Raw genomic sequence first — 20,715 nt, forward strand, 5'->3', positions numbered from 1 at the left:
ATAGTGTAAAACATGTTACTTCCTGTTGCCAGTAGGTGGCGCTATAACTATAATCAAATATGAACATGTAGATATCTTCAGGCCAAGACTCTAATCAAACTTGTGAAGTTTGAAGCAGATTGGACATTGTATGCACGAGTTACAGTAATGTTCTGTTTCTTTGCATTAATAGCATGCTTTAACACTTAGTTGAGTGTTGCTAGCATGTGTTAGCATGCTTCTAGAATGTTGCCAGCCAATTTAACACTTGTTGAGACTTTTTATTATGTTACTAGGGGTCCATAACAGTGTTAAACAGGTCACTTACTGTTGACAGCAGGTGGCGCTATGACTATAATCGAATATGGGCATGTAGGTGTGTTATGCATGAGTTACAACAACTTCCTTTTTCACTGCATTAATAGCATGCTTTAGCACTTAGCCAAGTGCTGCTAGCATGTTTTAGTATGTTTCTAGCATGTTTAGAACACAATGGCATATTTTACTGTGTTGCTAATAGTGCATAACAGTGTAAAACATGTCGCTTCCTGTTGCCAGTAGGTGGCGCTATAACTATAACCAAATATGAGCATGTAGGTGTGTTCAGGACAGGACTCTTATCAAACTTGTAAAGTTTGAGGTAGACTGGACATTTTATGCACGAGTTACAGCTATGTTCTGCTTCACTGCATTAATAACATGCTTTAAAACTTAGCTACGTGTTGCATGTTTTAGCATGGTTCTAGAATGTTGCGAGCCTATTTAACACTAGTTGATGCTTTTTGTTATGTTGCTAGGAGTCCATAACAGTGTTAAATATGTCACTTACTGTTGCCAGCAGGTGGCGCTATGACTATTATTGAATACAGGCAAATAGGTGTGTTCAGGACAGGACTCTTATCAAACTTGTTCAATTTGGGGCAGATTGGACACTGCATGCCTGACTTACAGTGACTTCCTGTTTCACTGCATTAATAGCATGCTTTAGCACTTAGCTAAGTGCTGCTAGCATGTTTTATTATGTTTCTAGCATTTTGCCAGTGTACAGGTGCTGGTCATATAATTAGAATATCATCAAAAAGTTGATTTCATTAATTCCATTCAAAAAGTTAAACTTGTATATTATATTCATTCATTACACACAGACTGATATATTTCAAATGTTTATTTCTTTTAATTTTGATGATTATAACTGACAACGAAGGAAAATCCCAATTCAGTATCTCAGAAAATTAGAATATAACTTAAGACCAATACAAAGAAAGGATTTTTAGAAATCTTGGCCAACTAAAAAGTATAAAAAGGAAAAGTATGAGCATGTACAGCACTCAATACTTAATTGGGGCTCCTTTTGCCTGAATTACTGCAGCAATGCGGCGTGGCATGGAGTCGATCATTCTGTGGAACTGCTCAGGTGTTATGAGAGCTCAGTTTGCTCTGATAGTGGCCTTCAGCTCTTCTGCATTGTTGGGTCTGGCATATCGCATCTTCCTCTTCCCAATACCCCATAGATTTTCTAAGGGGTTAAGGTCAGGAGAGTTTGCTGGCCAATTAAGAACAAGGATACCATGGTCCTTAAACCAGGTACTGGAAGCTTTGGCACTGTGTGCAGGTGCCAAGTCCTGTTGGAAAATGAAATCTGCATCTCCATAAAGTTGGTCAGCAGCAGGAAGCATGAAGTGCTCTAAAACTTCCTGGTATATGGCTGCGTTGACCTTGGACCTCAGAAAACACAGTGGACCAACACCAGCAGATGACATGGCACCAAAAAACCATCACTGACTGTGGAAACTTTACACTGGACCTCAAGAAATGTGGATTGTGTGCCTCCCCTCTCTTCCTCCAGACTCTGGGACCCTGATATCCAAAGGAAATGCAAAATTTACTTTCATCAGAGCACATAACTTTGGACTACTCAGCAGCAGTCCAGTCCTTTTTGAAGCGAGACGCTTCTGACGCTGTCTGTTGTTCAAGAGTGGCTTGACACAAGGAATGCAACAGCCGAAACCCATGTCTTGCATATGTCTTTGTGTAGTGGTTCTTGAAGCACTGACTCCAGCTGCAGTCCACTCGTTGTGAATCTCCCCCACATTTTTGAAAGGGTTTTGTTTCACAATCCTCTCCAGGGTCTGGTTATCCCTATTGCTTGTACACTGTTTTCTATCTCATCTTTTCCTTCCCTTCGCCTCTCTATTAATGTGCTTGGACACAGAGCTCTGTGAACAGCCAGCCTCTTTTGCAATGACCTTTTGTGTCTTTCCCTCCTTGTGCAAGGTGTCAATTGTCATCTTTTGGATAACTGTCAAGTCAGCAGTCTTCCCCATGATTGTGTAGCCTACAGAACTAGACTGAGAGACCATTTAAAGGCTTTGCAGGTGTTTTGAGTTAATTAACTGATTAGAGTGTGGCACCAGGTGTCTTCAATATTGAACCTTTCCACAATATTCTAATTTTTTATTCTAATTACTGAATTTGGGATTTTCCTTAGTTGTCACTTATAAACATCAAAATTAAAAGAAATAAACATTTGAAATATATCAGTCTGTATGTAATGAATAAATATAATATACAAGTTTCACTTTTTGAATGGAATTAGTGAAATAAATCAACTTTTTGATGATATTCTAATTATATGACCAGCACCTGTATTTAGCACTTGCTGACACTTTTGAATATGTTGCTAGGAGTCCATAAGTGTTAAACATGACACTTCCTGTTGCCCCCAGGTGGCGCTATGACTATAACTGAATACAGGCATGTTGATGTGTTCAGGACAGGACTCTTATCAAACGTGTAAAGTTTGGGGCAGATCAGACATTGCTTGCCTGAGTAACAGCAACTTCCTGTTTCACTGCAATAGTAGCATGCTTTAGCACTTAGCTAAGTGTTGCTAGCATGTTTTAGTATGTTTCTAGCATGTTGCCAGCCTATTTAACACATGTTGATGCTTTTTAATATGTTCCTAGGAGTCCATAACAATGTTAACCATGTCACTTCCTGTTGCCAACAGGTGGCGCTATGACTATAACGGAATTTGGGCATAGGTTTTTGTTCAGGACAGAACACCTATCAAATGTGTGAAGTTTACATGCATTTACAGTAAACCTTTTGCTACACTGATTCTGAGAGACACAGAGCGATGAATTCTCGTCACTTCATAGCGTTACGGTTGAATAACTGATGTCAAATGGACTATGCTGACGATGCTTTTCATACTTCCCTGAACCTTGACACTGTTATTTATTTGGCAGTCTATGGGACAGTGTAAAGCCTCCCTGTTTTCATCCAAAATATCTTAAATTGTGTTCTGAAGACGAACAAAGCTTTTACGGGTTTGAAATTACATGGGGGTAAGTGTATAATGACAAAATTTTCATTTTGGGGTGGAGTAACCCTTTAACTTTGCAATTTTTGTATTGCACTAGTTTTTAATATTTCTCATGAGCATTTAATAATTTTTGACTTTTCTTTCTGAGTTAAACCTCTTTTTTGGCTCATTTTATCAGTGAAAGAAAACATGCCTAATAATTTTCAGTAACAAATGAGTTTAAAATTATTCTTTGCAGCACAAAAAAACAAAACAAATGCAGACAGTGCACCTTGTTTGTTTTCTTTATTTTTTTAAATGCACAAAGTTTTGTTGTTATCATGTGTGTATACATATAAAAGTAGACCCTTTACAGATTCGATTGATGTATTGCTCTTATCTGTACGATCAAAACTGAAAGTGTAAGTTCTTTTCGGGGTTATCAGGAGAAAATGCCTCAACACACGTATATGCGTGAATATACTCCAGAGGGTTAAGGCCCCAAAAGCCCCCAAAACCTTGACAAAAAATTTGAGGTATGAATTAAAAAATTAGGTCAGTATTAGTAATAATAATTATGGTAATTATAATAATTATTATTATTAAATAATTTATATTCAAGCAGCGATGGCGGACTCAAGCCATCAGTGCAAATGCCACCCTGTTGGCATCAGGAAAACTGTGCCCAGTGGGCACATGCATTTACAGTAACCCTCTGGCAGTCAGGTTTTAGATGGCGGACTTTAAAGGTTATTCCAAACCATCAATACTGTGAAATCACATACACAGAACAATATATATAACTTTAGTAACACTTTACAATAAGGTTTCATTTATTAACATTAACTATGTTAACCTGAACAATAATTATATACAGTAGGTGGCCAACCAAAGCGGTGGTTCTACCGCCGCCACCGCGTCTGCAAAGGGCATTTGCAGCTTTTGACCGCTGAGTGGCCCTTTAACCACAAGTTATCAAACAAGCTCATCAAAGCACATTTTCGCAAATAGACAAAAGTTTTGTCTCGCTGATGTGTTACATTTGTTGGCTGTAGTCAGTGAAAATGAAAGAAAAACACTATAGTTAAAATATTTAATATTCACAGATGTTTGGTACTTATGAAGTTATGTGCGTTTCTTAGAACGAATTCAAGCAGGATAAATGTCAAGCCTCTGCCTGACCCTGTGCTTATATTTTCTCTAAGCAACATGGTATTAAACCATATTTTAGATTTGACACATTTAATAGGTGTGCAGTATTATTTATATTATATGAATTGTGTTATATTATTCAAAAGAAATTGTGGTTTTCTTTGCATCGGAGCATTAAAAGTGGTCTATTTTAGTGAGCTAGGCTACATGGATTAATATAAAAAATGTCAATATTCTCATATATTAGGCCTATATTTTAATTTATATTTTAAAATTCCTTTAATAAAACAACATGCATTTTTTTTTATTATTCGTTTCCTGTCATTTATTTTGACAGATAACTTCTTGGGGAAAAAAAATATTTGTCTGTACACTGATTAAGAAATTGTTAAATGTTTTATGAATTATTTCCTTTATTTTAGTAAAATGTGAGGCACTGTATAATTTCCCTCCCATTATTTAGGCCTAATTAAAACAAGAAACGAATAAATTAAACCTGCACAATTTAGCTAAATCATTGAAACTCTAAAGAATGGGCGGATTATTGAAACGTCCTCAAGTTTAAACTCAAGTTCTCTCATTATAATCAACAAAATGCACACGATGTAAAAAAGAGCTTCATTAATTGACAACTTCAGTGATTTTAAAGGGGGCTTTCTTTACTTGCATTCATATAATTTAAGTAAAAATAAAATAAAATTGCAGCCGTATTTAAATGCAGGTGTGTAAAATGTCAGAGTGCAAGATTTGCGCGGCGCGTGTGATGCTGAGTTCAACGGGCAGCATTTATTCTTATTTGTTTTATCTTCATTACAAATCTTGTTTGTTTTATTTTGGATAATTGCATTTAAAAAATAATTTACGTTGTAATGCATATGCAAAATGTGAATTAATATTCATATTCAAGTGTTTGTGCGAAAATTATTGGGACATTCTAAAACGCTTAAAGGGGAAAACTCTTAACGTGGCTTAATGTACTAAGACAGTGATATTAACAGACCAAAATCACTAAACATCATACTAATAAAGTATACTATCCACAAAAAATCAGATGAGCCCTGAATATGAATGTAAAGCATTTAATAACACGTTAAGCCTTTTCCCATAGAAAACCGTTATAAGAAAACGCTTAACGTGGCTTAATGTACTAAGACAGTGATATTAACAGACCAAACTCACTAAACATTATACTAATAAAGTATATTATCTGTAAAAAAATCAGATGAGCCCTGAATACGATCTCAATGTGTTTAATAACACGTTAAGGCTTTTCCTCCCATAGAAAACCGTTATAAGAAAATGCTTAATGTGGCTTAATGTTCTAAGACAATGATATTAACAGACCAAAACTCACTAAACATTATACTAATAAAGTATACTATCTGTAAAAAAATCAGATGATCCCTGAATATGAATCTAACTCGTTTAATAACATGTTAAGCCTTATGATGGTTTTCTATGGAAGGAAAAGGCTTAACGTGTTATTAAATGAGTTTGATTAATTTTTAGGGTGTTCTGATTTTTTGTAGATAGTATACTTTATTAGTATGATGTTTAGTGAGTTTGGTCTGTTAATATCACTTTATTAGTACATTAAACCACGTTAAGCGTTTTCCACGTTAAGCGTTTTAGAATGTCCCAAATTAGGGGATGTGCATTCATGACAGGGAGGCGCCCTCTCGATCACTTGAATTTTTTCCTGTAATAAATTAACTTAAAATTGTGGTGTCTCACATACATTAGAAATATATCTACAGAAAGCTTGAAATGTCTTTTAAACTAATCAATTCAGAACGAAAGAATTATGTAATCTGTGAAGGTTGTATTTCTCTTTAAGGCATGTCCATGTGGAGAGAGCCAGCACTGTGAATTTCATCTTGCAGCCGACAAGAAAACATTTGTTTATTAATAAATAATAAAAATATCTCCTTTTTCACAATTATTAGGCTACTTCTGCCTGTGCTTTGTGGCAAACTTAATGCTTGTGCTTGAGCACGGAATATATTAAGGCTCATTATGGATTATAGATGTAAATCTAATATAAACCTGCGATTAGTTGAATAATGACAAATGAACGACTAGTAACTAGAAAAATCTTACGTGGGACCAGACCTATTAAATACCCTCTAGACATCTCTGTTAAAGTTTTTTAAACATTTTATACGTGTTTGCATAAATTCTTCTTTCAGAACAGTCTGTAATGGAGAGATGCCTTAACCCTTATGCGTTGTTGGGGACGTTTTCGTCCACTAGGGGGTAAAGTTGAGTCTTATTTTGGCCACAAATTTCCCTGTGTTTCAGCAAATGGAATGATTTTTGGTGACAAATCTTATTTTTACACATATTTTGGGAAAATGCTTTGAAAATTTTCAAAAACTCAAAAATACACTGTGGGCAAATTCACCACCCTTTCGTTATGTTCGTGGATAAAAACATCCACTAAATTAAACTGCTGTAAAAATGTATCAGATAAATATTTTCTTCTATTTTTTTTTTTTTTTTTTGCATTAATCTATTAATTAACCTCAGTCCTGATCAAAACTACCAAACGTTTAAAAGAAATCCAAGATTTTAACTCTTTAATTACCAAGTTCATAAATGATGTCACTGATTTGGGGAAAAAAACACACACAAAATGACTTATTTTCAGTATAAAAAGTGATTGTGGACTGGATTTTTTTTTTTACCTTTTATCACAGTCTTGGGCATGTCAAAGATTAGTAACAACATTGGCTTTGATGCATTGGCAATTTTTTCTCCCTCATTTATTGTTCGTGGCTGTTTTTGTCCCATTGACTTCCATTATAACGACATTTTATTGCAGTGCCATGACACCATATAATCATGCATTCTTGATTGTTAGTGGTTTTCCCTGTTGGGAAGAGGTAATTTTTTTTTTTTTTTTTTTTTTTTTTTTTACAGTTGATCACTAGGTGGGACCATTAACCCTTTAGATAGGCCTGTGCAAAAAAGGCTTAGTTTCTGGCTTGTGTATGGAGTTATATGGAGTATAACAGCAAATTATAGTGAGTGTGTGTGTGTGTGTGTGTGTGAGAGAGAGAGAGAGAGAGAGAGAGAGAAAGAGAAAGTGTGAGAGAGACCTTTGCGCACTTACCTTGATGTGTCTGAAAAAAATCAAAATATGCACCTCAGCTCTCAGAACTACATGGAGTAAACAAAAACAAACTAAGTGTACTTATGCACCTGCTGCCCTATCTAAAGGGTTAATGGTCCCACCTAGTGATCAACTGTAAAAATAACCAATTTTACCTCTTCCCAACAGGGAAAACCACCAACCATCAAGAATGCATGATTTTATGGTGGCATGGCTTTGCAAACAAAAAATGTCGTTATAATGGAAGTCAATGAGGCAAAAACAGCCACGAACAATAAATGAGGGAGAAAAAAAAATCTAATGCTGCACAAAAACTAAAAATGCATCAAAACTACTAATCTTTGACATGCCCAAGACTCTGATAAAAGGTAAAAAAAAAATATCCAGCCACAATTACTTTTTTATTGAAAATGTCTTTTTGTTTGTTTTTCCCCCAAATCAGTGACATCATTTATGTTGTTGGCTTTTAGAGTTTTAATATTTTGTTTTTTTTTTTTTAAACATTTGGTAGTTTTGATCAGGGCTGAGGTTGATTAATAGATTTATGCAACAACAATTGAAAAAAAAAAAATTTCTGATACATTTTTACAGCAGTTTAATTTAGTGGATGTTTTCATCCCGGACATAACGAAAGGGTAGTGAATTTGAACAATGCACAAGGGTTAACATTGATTTTTCCTCTGAAACACAAAAACGAAAATTGAAATAAAATAGATATTTTATGTTTTGAGAATGGCCAACCATTCTCTGCAGATATTGTTGCTTCTGGTTTGTGCATTGTAAATAGGCTACAAAAAAAAAAAAAAATATTTCTCCAAAAACTCCAAAATGTTTTTTTGTCATGTCTGTAATGCATGTGTATTTCCCAAATCTAAAATAACCTATAAAACATGTTAATAGACGGATACTTTACTGATGTCTGGGCTCTGGGATTTAGAAAAACATAAAGAGATGGTTCAATATATTGGTTATGAATAGCCTACATTCTGTGATAATTTATATTTCATAGTCAAAAAAATATTGTTTAGACGAAACAAAATAAAATTAACGCAACAGTTTGCATCTTTTTTTTTTTTTTTTTTTTGAGTTAAGGTAACTTCCTCTGAAATTAAGTTATAATAACTAATCAACTATATTGCGCTATACAGTAGTCAACATTTAAAGTGGATCAAAACTTTTCTTCAATGTTGTCCTAAAACCAAAATGACGAGTCCTATCTAAACCCGTTCTGCAAGTTTGAAACCCTCATAAGACACTGTGCATATAAAAGACCAAGAGATTCACACATTTATATCAACCCCCACAAACTATACAGAACTACCCCCCTACACCCTCCAGCTGAACTGAATTCGGTCTGTTTTTGGGCTGTGAGGAACAGTGTTTTGTCATGATACTGGGTTGAAACATGCCTGCACTCACAGCAGCCCTACTCTTTTTATTCATTATTTTCTCGCAGCAAATATTATTTTCACAAGACCATAATAATAACAAATTATCAATTGATAATTAATCATTATTTTACGAAAATCATTGTTATTTGTGAACGTAGCGTTTGCTGAAGGCTTTAAGACCAAGCGGAACCCTCCGTCAGCTGCTCCCACTTCACAGCGCACGGGACTCATGCAAACTGACCCAACATTTAGCAAGGCAGGAAAACATTCAGTCTGCCTGAAGGAAGGCGTATTTATTTGTAAGTTAATGCTGTTAAATAGAGAGTTAAATAGAGAGAGAGAGAGAGAGAGGAAAAAAAAAACTAGTGTAGGCTATTCTTAAACTTGGAGCTCATTATATTGAAGTACAAATCCAAACACCAGAACAAACCTACACTCTCTAAGTATTCTTTCATTGAAAAGTAGGCTATGCATTTTATTTATTCACAGGCTATATGGTTGAAATAATATTTTAGTTCAAAACTTTAAGTTCCATTGTTAAAAAAAAATGCTTTATTGGCTAACGTTTCATAGACCTTCAGTTGTTTTGCTTTAAAATCCCATGCCATTTGTAATTTCACAGTATTTTCACCTTCTAAATCACTAACCTTTAAAGTCACAATTCTATAATGGTCAAATTTACTCAGGCCAATGGCATTTTTTAATGACATTATTATTATTATTATTATTATTATTATTATTATTATTATTATTATTTTAGAATAATTGTAGCCTACATAAATAGGTGAAGCAAAACAAATATGACAAATATTTGGATCGTCCCTTATTTTTTCCCTTATTTTCTTAAATAATAAACACTTATTTTCTACCAGAATAAACCTGATAACATATTATTAATTCATAGAAATAATTTAAGCATTTAAAACCTTTTTTTAAAAACTTGAACTTCAATACTATTAAACTGACTTTAAAATCTCAAGGAGTTTACAAGTTAAAAAGGGTCAAATGTCACAGTGCATGTTAAATAGCCTAAATGAACTTGTGTTAACAATATAATTAGAACTAACAATATCATTTTTTTTTTTTTTTTTTTTTTTTTTTTTTTAAATGAACAATTCGTGTATAAAATGGGACAGCAACCTTTATATCAAACATTTTTAAATCGTCCACAGCTGAGCAACGCAGGAGAGAGATCTGCACCAGAGCGCATGAAGTGAATGTGCTGCACAAAGTCATTTTCAGATGCAATGAAAAAAAAGAAAACCTGGATAGCCTAGATTAGGCCCAGACTCTGTTTCTAAGTATATAATAATTATAATGAGTGTTAACCCACAGTAACAAATTTTAACCGATTAATCGCCTGTTTTCGTTTGCTTCATGTTTTTTTTTTTTTTTTTTTTTTTTTTTTTTTTTTTTTTTAACGCTTAAAAATAAATTAAGTTTGTGAGAGGAAAAAAATATATAAGTCATGTATAAGTTGCATTTTATTACATTCACAAATAATAATGGCTGGCCTAATAATGTTATAATGTGCCAACAGGATATTTTTAGTTCCCTTCACTTTACAACAAATCCTTTAAATTTAACAAATTTATCAGAGCAGAACAAGAATTAAAAATATATAAGTCTAATGGATAAATATAATTGCAGTATATAATAATTTAGGCTTAGCTATAAACAAACAAAAAATAAATGAATAATAATTAAAAGCAAAACATAAGGTAAGGTTGGGCTCTCTCATTCGGGAGAAATCCAAACGTTTCTATATTCGTGATGTTGCCCATTTGAAGCTTAACTATTATTCATCAGGTAAAATAGGCTTTGTAGTTCACACGTGTTTCAGTATCGACGAAAAAAAAAAAATCATAATTAGCAAAAATATGCCAAAGTGGACCGCTGCTCGCGCCGGATGACACGGTGAACGACTGCGCTGTTTCCATTGAATATGTGCGCGTGAGGCTCCAGCGTGATCAAACAGCTGAAACAGCAAATACTAAATTTTTGGTCACACAGTAAAGGGGTATTTTTAAAATGTGAAGTGTAAGCAGTTTAAAAAATCAAGAATAATAAAAGAGTTAATAATAATTATTGCTAAATGCTGGACCGTTCTCTTTTCGCTCTGCATATGAAACCTGAAGAATTTTTTTTAAACTAAGAATGAACCGAAATGAAAACGTTTAGCTTTTTATCCGGGTGTGTGTGTGTGTGTGTGTATATATATATATATATATATATATATATATATATATATATATATATATATATATATATATATATATTAGTGGTGTGCCGTTATCGGCGTTAACGTGAGACTCTTATTGGGCGATAAAAAAAATATCGCCGTTAATCTATTCTCGCTATGATGACTTTCACCGTCATAGTTTAGCGCGGATGTATACCTAGAAGAATTGCACTGTAGGGGGAGAGAACGAGTCTTCGAACCTGTGTGTATGCCTACTGTGAAATTACCAAGCTTCCCAAAAAAAACCTCGACAAGACTCACGCCTGTTTCACACATACTCTGTCTGCAGTGTGTATGCAGTCCGTGTGTGTGTGCGGTGCAGAAGCAGCACGGACTCATTGTGCTTTCAAAGTGTTACCAAAAAGGGTAAATGCAACGCATACGCACTGCAGACGGAGTATGTGTGAAACAGGCGTAAGGTCGTTTGCAACTTGTGCAATGCGGAATTAGTTTACTGTAAGAGTTCTTCCAGTCTCAAGTACCACCTAAACGGAAAGCATCCCTTAGCTAATGCGGAAGATGCCGGGCCAAGCAATGTAGTGCAAGGGAAGAGTCGTCGTCAAACTACTATGTTTGAGTGCAGCACAGCTCTATCAGTACTAACAAGTACATCTTATTGAACATAATTTGAATGCCTTCAGAGCCATTTTAATCTAGATTAATCTAGATTAATTCCAAGATTACAGTGAGATTAATCTAGATTAAAAAATTAATCTATGCCCACCACTAATATGTGTATATATATATATATTAATGATATTTTGTGAATGTTTTATTAATATTGCTTTAGTTGGGTCCTTTGTGTAAAGGTCTTTCTTTTAATTTTTGATGAGTAGACTGTAGACACTAAGACATTAAGACTATCCTACATTTTGAAATGAACTCACTGTAAATGTTTTAATGTTTTTTTAAAGATATTACAATGTTATATCATAATGTTATTTTTGTTTTACTTCCTCCTTTTATCTCATTTTACAATTACATCCAGTTCGCAATCCGTCCCTTTGCACCACCTGGCAGTAGTTTCGCGAATGATTTTAACGCGACTGACCTGCAGTTAACGCCGCGGCCCTGCGCGGCGGTATTACCCATTTTGGTTGTCTACCTACTGTAGCATGTATTAATGTCAGTTAATATTCCAAACTTAAACATTAAAACATTGTTTTAAAACATTTTTTTCCAAGCACATTTTACCAATTCAAAACCATATCAATCTTAATAACTACCATTAATTTTGTATTTAATCATTTATGAGTGATATATAATATAATATATAATATAATAAAAAACTTCTTAAATTCAGGTGTGCAGAATTATTAGGCAGTTTTCTTTTACAGATGAAATGAGCCAAAAAAGAGTTTAATAAAAATTATTAAATCCCCATGATAAATATTCAAAAATTGTGGTGAACGGTTGGAAATCCTCAGAGGAGTATATCAAATTTCAGAGCATGTGTTTTTTAAACAGCCATAAATAACCAACTTCCTGTTGGGCGGAGCCTATGACATGCAGCATGAAAGTTGTTCGGTTCAGTGAGATCTACATGTGTACAGAGTTTCATAGGGATTTGTGCAAGTATGTGTGAGATATACATCAGGTTTTCTGACTGTGTTCCAGGGGGCGGTGTAGAGCCCCTGTGCCACGCCTGGGTCCCAGCCTCTGTGGCGTCCTAATGGCTGCAGATTCCAACATGTGTGCCAGTTTTCAAGAGTCTTTTAGCATGTTAAGGGCCCCAAAAAGCCCTGATGATTGAAAGGAAAAAAAATAATAATTAGAAGAACAAGAATCCTTAAAAAACAAGAGGGCCCTGCACCTAACCGCGCGTTCACACCTCCGCCCTCGAGAGCGTCAAAGTGGCTGGAAGTCATTCATTTTCAGTGTGAGCCGACGTCGAGAAGCGGTGAGCAGTGTTGCAGCGCAACTTGGCCATTGAGAGCATCGAGGAGAGTTGAAATCAGGTTAAGTTTATGGTAATCTGCTATGACGCGGTTCGGCGGCAACGAATCGGAATCTAGAAGTCAACCGCTTGAGAGAATGCCAGAGAACGCAGATCTGTAAACGTTGGTTCCGACCACATTAGTTCCCAAGCAAAATGGAGAAGAGGCTGATTATTGCTGTGGCGGGTTTCCCATTAATCTACGACGTGTCTCTGTTTGCATACCGGGACATAAATGAAAAAAAATGATGCGTGGACCAATGTGTCTGAGATTGTTGGTGTTCCTGGCGAGTTGCTGATGCTCATTGATGTTATAGGAATAATAACCTAATGATATCATAAATAATAGTATTATAGTCCCAGTTCACTTTTAAACCTTTAAATCAATTGTCCTGATTATACTTGCATTAAGTAATGTTTATACCTGATTATACTTAAGTAACATTTTCAGTGCAGGACTTTTACTTGTATCAGAGTATTTTTAAAGAGTGGTATTCCACAACAATATTTAATGAGGTTAACATATAACGTTACCCTCCTTGTGGTTAGTCTGCACTAGATCAACAAGCTTGTTTGCTTTGCAGCTGCTTTAAATTCAAGATAAGCATTCGATCTATGTCAAAGCATCCACAAATCTTTCTACAGCATTGTTGGCAGCGCGGCCAGAGCTCTCGATGGCGGCGGTGTGAACGCACAGTTAGTGGCTTGGGCCCTAATAATCCTAAGGAAATCAATAGGGCCCTGAACCTTACAGGCTTGGACCTTAATAAGAAGAAGAATGATCCTTAGAAAAACAAGAGGGCCCTGTATCTTAGTGGCTTGGGCCCTAATAATCCTTAGAAGAACAATAGGCCCCTGCGCCTTAGTGGCTTGGGCCCTAATAATCCTTAGGGGAACAACAGGGCCCTGCGCCTTAGTGGCCTGGGCCCTAATAAAATAATCCTAAGGAAAAAATAGGGTCCTTGCCCCTTCGGGCTTGGGCCCTAATAATCCTAAAAAAACAATAGGGTCCTTCACAACTTCGGGCTTGGGCCCTAATAAGAATAATCCTTAGAAAAACAAGAGGGCCCTGCGCCTTACTGGCTTGGGTCCTAATAACCCTTAGGGGAACAATAGGGCCCTGTGCCTTAGTGGCCTGGGCCCTAATAATCCTAAGGAAATCAATAGGGCCCTGCGCCTTAGTGGCTTGGGCCCTAATAAAATAATCCTAAGGAAAAAAATAGGGTCCTTCGCCCCTTCGGGCTTGGGCCCTAATAATCCTAAAAAAAACAGTAGGGTCCTTCACGCCTTTGGGCTTGGGCCCTAATCATCCTAAGGAAATCAATAGGGGTCTGCGCCTTACTGGCTTGGGCCATAATATATAATCCTAAAAAAAAAAACAATAGGGCCCTGCGCCTTAGTGGCTTGGGCCCTAATAAGAATAATTCTTAGAAAAACAAGAGGGCCCTGCGCCTTACTGGCTTGGGTCCTAATAATCCTTAGAAAAACAATAGGGCCCTTCTCCCCTTTGGGCTTGGGCCCTAATAATCCTAAGGAAATCAATAGGCCTTACTGGCTTGGGCCCTAATAATCCTTAGGGCATCAATAGGGCCCTGCGCCTTATGGCGCTTTTCCACTGCATGGTACGGCATGGTGCGGTTCGGTTCGGTTCCCTTTTGGGGGGTTTTCCACTGGGTACAGTACCTGGTACCTGGTACTTTTTTAAGTACCACCTCAGCTGAGGTTCCAAACGAACCGTACCATTACCAAAATGTGACGCATAAACTCTGGTGATCACAGATTGGCCGGAGAGAATCGTCACTACTGCGTCATTGAACTTGCGACACGAGACACAACAAATCCCGCTACATTTAAATCAGCACTGCCAGCGATGGATCGAATGCAACTTTTGTTTGAACAAACGCTCCTTTTTGTAACATCCAAAAATGGCTTTTTCGTCGTCTGTTGAGGAAGTACAGATGTTCCTCTCGTTGATTGCCGAGGAGCGGATCCAGCGAGAGCTTGATGGGGCGACGTGGAATGAAAAAGTTTTTCAGGAGGTCGTTCAGCTCTTGGCCGCTCACGGCTAACACCAGACCTACAAACAGTGTAGGGACAAGTTAAAAAAACTGAAGAGCGACTACAGAAGCATAAAGGACCACAACAGCTGGAGTGGTTCAAACAGACTATCGTGGAAGTGGTTCGATCAAATGGACGCAATCTACGGAGGTAGCCCAATGAGCGTTGGGAGGGAGCCCAGGCATGCCATTGTTGGAGAACATGATTGAGGACGGTACGTTGTGTTATGTTAACTTAATATAATGCTTGAAAGCTTAACTTTACTGACTTTATTGACCATCAATTCCTATTTTATTTTTTCAATTTCACTGTAAAATCGTGGTAATAAAGCACAAAGTCCTAGTAGCTAACAGTTAGCGGTAGTGCTATTGTTCATGATGTTCTGGAGTTGTTGTTGCTGTTTTATTTGTGTTGCAGTAATTTGTGCATTACCAACTAATTATACAAACTTTGTATTTCAGACTCATTGTCCACGATAAATTCACTTGCACCTATTCCATGCAACGACGACAACTCTTCCCAGCCAGTGCTAGCAACATCTCCACCACGACCGCCAACACCATCAACCTTCAGCTGCATGACAACACCACAGCGTGTGGTCACAGGTATAAAACAAATGTTATATTTCATATAACATAATATGTACATGTAGGATAACACAATATAGGATAGATATCATTATATACTGTGTGTCATGAATTCCTGTTGCTTACCATAAATACATTATTGGTAGCTACTGCTAATGTGATAAGTTCTTTCCTAAATTAATACAAATCCACAGAAAAAAAAAAATAAATAAAAAAAAACCTTCATTTAAAAAGAATTACTGCCATTTCCAGCTTTATTTTCTTCATTTTGGACCTGGTAAGTGGAAACGGAGCCTGCACCATCAGGAACATCTTGCGGTGTTAAGAGCAATGCAGGTGGCAGACATTCAGCAGAAGGAGGCAGAAGGGAATAGAAATCTCTGCCCAAACATTGTTGTGTTTTTGAACCGTATGCACCTTTTTTGTACTTTGATAGCATTAAAATAAATTTTTGTTGTATTTGTCTATTGTATATACGTTTTGCACTACATACATTTGCACATTGTTTAAAGTTTGCTGTTTACAGTTTCACTTAAATTTTATATATATCAGACAATTGTTTACAGTTCTTGCACAAGGTAAAATTAGCTTTTTATATTGTAATTTAAACTTACTTTATGCATATACTTTTTGCATTTTATATATATTTTGAGTAGGTTTTGTTTATATTTTTATCTTTGTGTTTTGCTTCAATAAAAACAAACAAAAACAATCAAACAAGTGTACCTCATAACTATATTAAAGATTTCATATTTTATGAGCAGGTAATGTACCTCTTAATAAAGACAAATGATTAATGCCATAATGATACAAACTAAGACATAAAAAGTTTATTGAAAATTCACTTTACATAACAGGCCTCATGAATAGTTAACTATTCACGTAATGCACCAGACCTGCACGAACATCCCTGCCCTCCTTCTCTACAGCCTGTGGCACTGCCACCATGGTCTCTGCTGCTGGAAGTAAATCCCAAGCATTCTCATAGGTTTCTCCATGACTCTCACAAAGGTTGTGTAGAGCACAACATGTCAGCACCATGGATTTCACAAGGTTGAGAGCACAGTCATTTCTTTTCGTAAGGCATCGCCATCTTCCTTTTAATTGACCAAAGGCATTTTCAACAACTACGCATGCTCTGCAGATTTTCATGTTGTAAACCTGCTGTTCTATTGCCAGGTGTCCAGTGTCAATGAATGGTTTTAAGAGCAAGTTCTGCAAGGGATAGGCAGAGTCTCCTAGGATGTAGTAGCCAGCAGTCATCCCACCTATATTTCTGGTGTTAGCTGGTATGTTGTTTCCAAGGCTTGCCAACTCCCACAGTGTTGACAGTTGACAGTCCCAATTAATGTTGTTCAGTTGCTTTGACACAATCTGTTTTGTTTAAAGCACTATATAAATAAAGGTGACTTGACTTGACTTGACAGTCTCAAAACGTGAGCATCATGGAGGCTTCCAGGCAGTCCTGTGAAAATATTTCAGAAAGGTCCCTTTCCATCCACAACACCTTGAAGGATGATAGAGTGCCAGCCTTTATGGTTGAAATAGTCACAGTGATATTCCTCTGGTGCTATGATTGGGATGTGTGATCCATCAATAACACCAATACAGTGTGGGAGCCCCCACCTGTTATCAAAGTAGGCATCTATTTCTTTAAACTTTACCTGATCTGGATAACAAATTTGCTCTGGTGCCGACAGGATTTCAGGTGCTTCACAAAACTCCTGAACACACCGACACACAGTTGTTATGCTTACACCAAAAAGATGTCCAACGCCTCTGTACTCAATGCTGGTTGAAAACTTTCACAGTGCGATGGCTACTCTTTTCTTTAGAGACACACACACGTGGAAGTTTGTGTCCTGTCTCTCCATCACTGGACGCAATTTGTTGCATAAGTGGACAAATGTTTCTTCGGACATTCTAAAGTTCTCCAGCCACTTAGTGTTTGTTAAACACATCCCACCACTCTGAAGCTTGGTTAAATGTCCAAACAGATGGTCTGTTGTGGCGACTAGTGATGCACTTTTAGATTATTACCCTTGCGCACTGTCGAGCAAACCTGTTGTTGTCGTCTGTGTGTTACACTGTGTAACACTGTGTGTTACCAAACTCTCTTGTATTTCTTAGCTGTGTTTTGTTTGGCTGCCATCAGCCTCTTTTGAAACAAAGTCCTTCGCCTTGCAGCTAAAAACATTCACATGCCGAGAATAAAGAACAGCATTCCATCTATATGCTCCATTGTTGTGTGTTTGTTTGTGGTGCATTTACGATGACGTCACAGCAGTAGAGGTGGCACAACCAAAACGACATGTGAATAATCCCTCCCACTCTAAAACGGTACTAAGCTGCAGTGGATATGCAAATCGAGCTGAACCGTGCCATGCCGAGCCGAGTCGTACCACACAGTGGAAAAGCGCCATTAGTGGCTTGGGCCCTAATAAAAATAATCCTGAGGAAAACAAGAGGGCCCTGCGCCTTAGTGGCTTGGGCCCTTAAAATTTGGTAACACTTTAGAATAAGGTTTTAATTGTTAACATTAACTATATAAGTTACCATGAAGAATTTATTAATCTTAGTTAATCTTAAATTCAAAACTTAATAACACATTATTAATTAAAATTAAAATTTAAAGTTATATCTGTTAACATTAGTTAATATACTGTAAACTAGCTTGAACATTCTTTTTATTAACTAACATTAACAAAGATTAATAAATGCTGTAAAAATATATCATTCTTTGTTAGTTCATGTTAGTTAATGCATTAACAGATGTTAACAAAAGAGACCTTGTTGTGAAGTGTTACCAAAACCTTTAATGATCTATAAGCATTTGTGAAATAATTATATAAAACTGTATTACCAGTACAGTACATCTGTGTAGTAGAGTGTCAGGTTTAAAATATTTATTATCTCATCTTAGGAGATGGACATAAACATTTGTATTAGCTTACATTAACAAAATATAATAAATGCTGTAAAAATATTTTGTTCATTGTTAGTTCATTTTTGTTAATGCATTAACCCTCTGGAGTCTAAGGGTATTTTTGGGGCCTGGAGAAGTTTTGTCATGCCCTGACATTTGTGCTTTTTTCAGTTTCTTATAAACATCTAAATGGCTAAAGTCTAATCTCACTGTAATCAGCACAAACTGGGCTATAATAATATGTGAGCAGCATGTATGTACATGATTGTGTTTTTGAGAAAAAAAAAATGTTATGCGTGGTTAGTGAAAAACTAAAAATGTTAAATCACTTGAATAAGGCAATAAAACACATACAGAACATTGGTTCCCAGGACTTTTGAGAACTGGAGCTTGTAGGCTACATTTTTTTTTTCTAAATGTGAAAATCATCTTGTTTACTCACTTACAGAAAACAATATATTGATTTAAATTTTCTAAGACACTTTTTGTTGGTAAAAGTCATATGTGAGTAGGCGTCAACTATCATGAATATCATTGTGATTCACACCTGAGAAGACAAAGGCCCACATAATGAGCTGCATAATGAGCCATTCAGTCAGCTGTGTGACTGAGAGAGAAGAGTTACAAGAAAGAATGTGAGGACAAAATAAATGTATATAATTTTATGTTTGTAGTTTATTTAGAATATATTTAATTATCCCACAACATAATTTAATATTTCACTTGTGAGTGCAGTTAAACAGTTTATTAGGAACAAAGCTGACTTTCAAACTGAATTTTTTGCATCATTACTCCAGTCACACAATCCTTCAGGAATCCTTTTAACAATCTTATTTTCTACAAAAAAAAAAAATATATATATATTATTATTATTATTATTATTATTATTATTATTAATAATGTTGAAAAGAGCTGGTTTTTTAGGGGGGGATAAATTGAAAGAACAGCATTGTTTGTTACATTTGTTACAGTTACATTTATTTGTTACATTTATATTATTTACATCAAGCTTTTGAATGGTATTGTATTGTATATTGTTATTAAAACTTCATAATATTTCACTTGATTATACATTTAATCAGGAATAATATTTTGGAAAAAGTCTAACTAGTAAAATGTTTACACGTTATGTGAAAACTAGTACAAGTATATAAATAAATAAAGAGACTTACTCATGTTTAGGATCTCTGCTGAATAAAGTGCTTCATTCTTTTTTTCTGAGGAAATCCAAATCTCAAATCCTCAACCACATCACATCTTTTTGGGGTGAATTATGTCTTATTTCTCTCATCGCGAAGCAAACAGTAAAATAAAAAGAACTTGAAGAACAATCTCGCTGCGTTGTCTTATGTGCTTCAGTGAAACTCTGAATAGCGTGTTCAGTGCGTGGGCGTGGTCGCATTAGAAGATAATGAAGGGAGACATGAAAAACGGACATTGCGTTGTTTTCATATGGATTACTTTATCACAGAATATTTGTTTTTGGCAGCACTTGTTTAGTTTAAAAGTAGACATGTCAGGCTTTCTATAGATATATCTCTCACTGAGTTACAGTTCATTTTAATGACGCGTTTGTAAATGAAGATCAGCGCAGACAAAGGCTGCAGACAGCACTCCTGGTTTGTTATCTTTATTTTATAAATGCACAAAGTTTTGTTGTTATTATGTCTGTATACAAAAAAAGTAGACCCTTTACAGATTCGATTGATGTATTGCTCTTATCTGTACGATCAAAACTAAAAGTGTAATTTAAGTTCTCTTCGGGGTTATCAGGAGAAAATGCCTCATAACGCGTATACGCGTTAATCGACTCCAGAGGGTTAACTAATGTTATTGATCTATAAGCAATTTTAAAAATAATTATGTAAAACTATATTGACAGTACAGTGCATATCAACTGATTCTATGCAGTTATTTTCATTCTGATACACTGAGAATGAGGTGAATAGGATTTAGGGTTAGAGGGGTCATATGATGTTGCTAAAAAGAAAATTATTTTGTGTATTTGGTGTAATGAAATGG

The 20,715-nt window shown here is 35.8% G+C and overlaps 1 long non-coding RNA gene across 1 annotated transcript; it reads left to right on the forward strand.

The window, feature by feature from the left end:
- The first annotated feature begins 12,573 nt into the window (after positions 1–12,573).
- On the forward strand, positions 12,574–18,820 carry LOC109089848. Its single transcript, XR_002017867.2, has 3 exons — positions 12,574–15,394; positions 15,642–15,785; positions 16,020–18,820. It is a non-coding gene; the product is annotated as an uncharacterized LOC109089848 (long non-coding RNA).
- Positions 18,821–20,715: the final 1,895 nt, after the last annotated feature.

The sequence above is a fragment of the Cyprinus carpio genome, chromosome A6 (genome assembly GCF_018340385.1).
Source record: "Cyprinus carpio isolate SPL01 chromosome A6, ASM1834038v1, whole genome shotgun sequence".
In the NCBI taxonomy this organism is placed as follows: domain Eukaryota; kingdom Metazoa; phylum Chordata; class Actinopteri; order Cypriniformes; family Cyprinidae; genus Cyprinus; species Cyprinus carpio.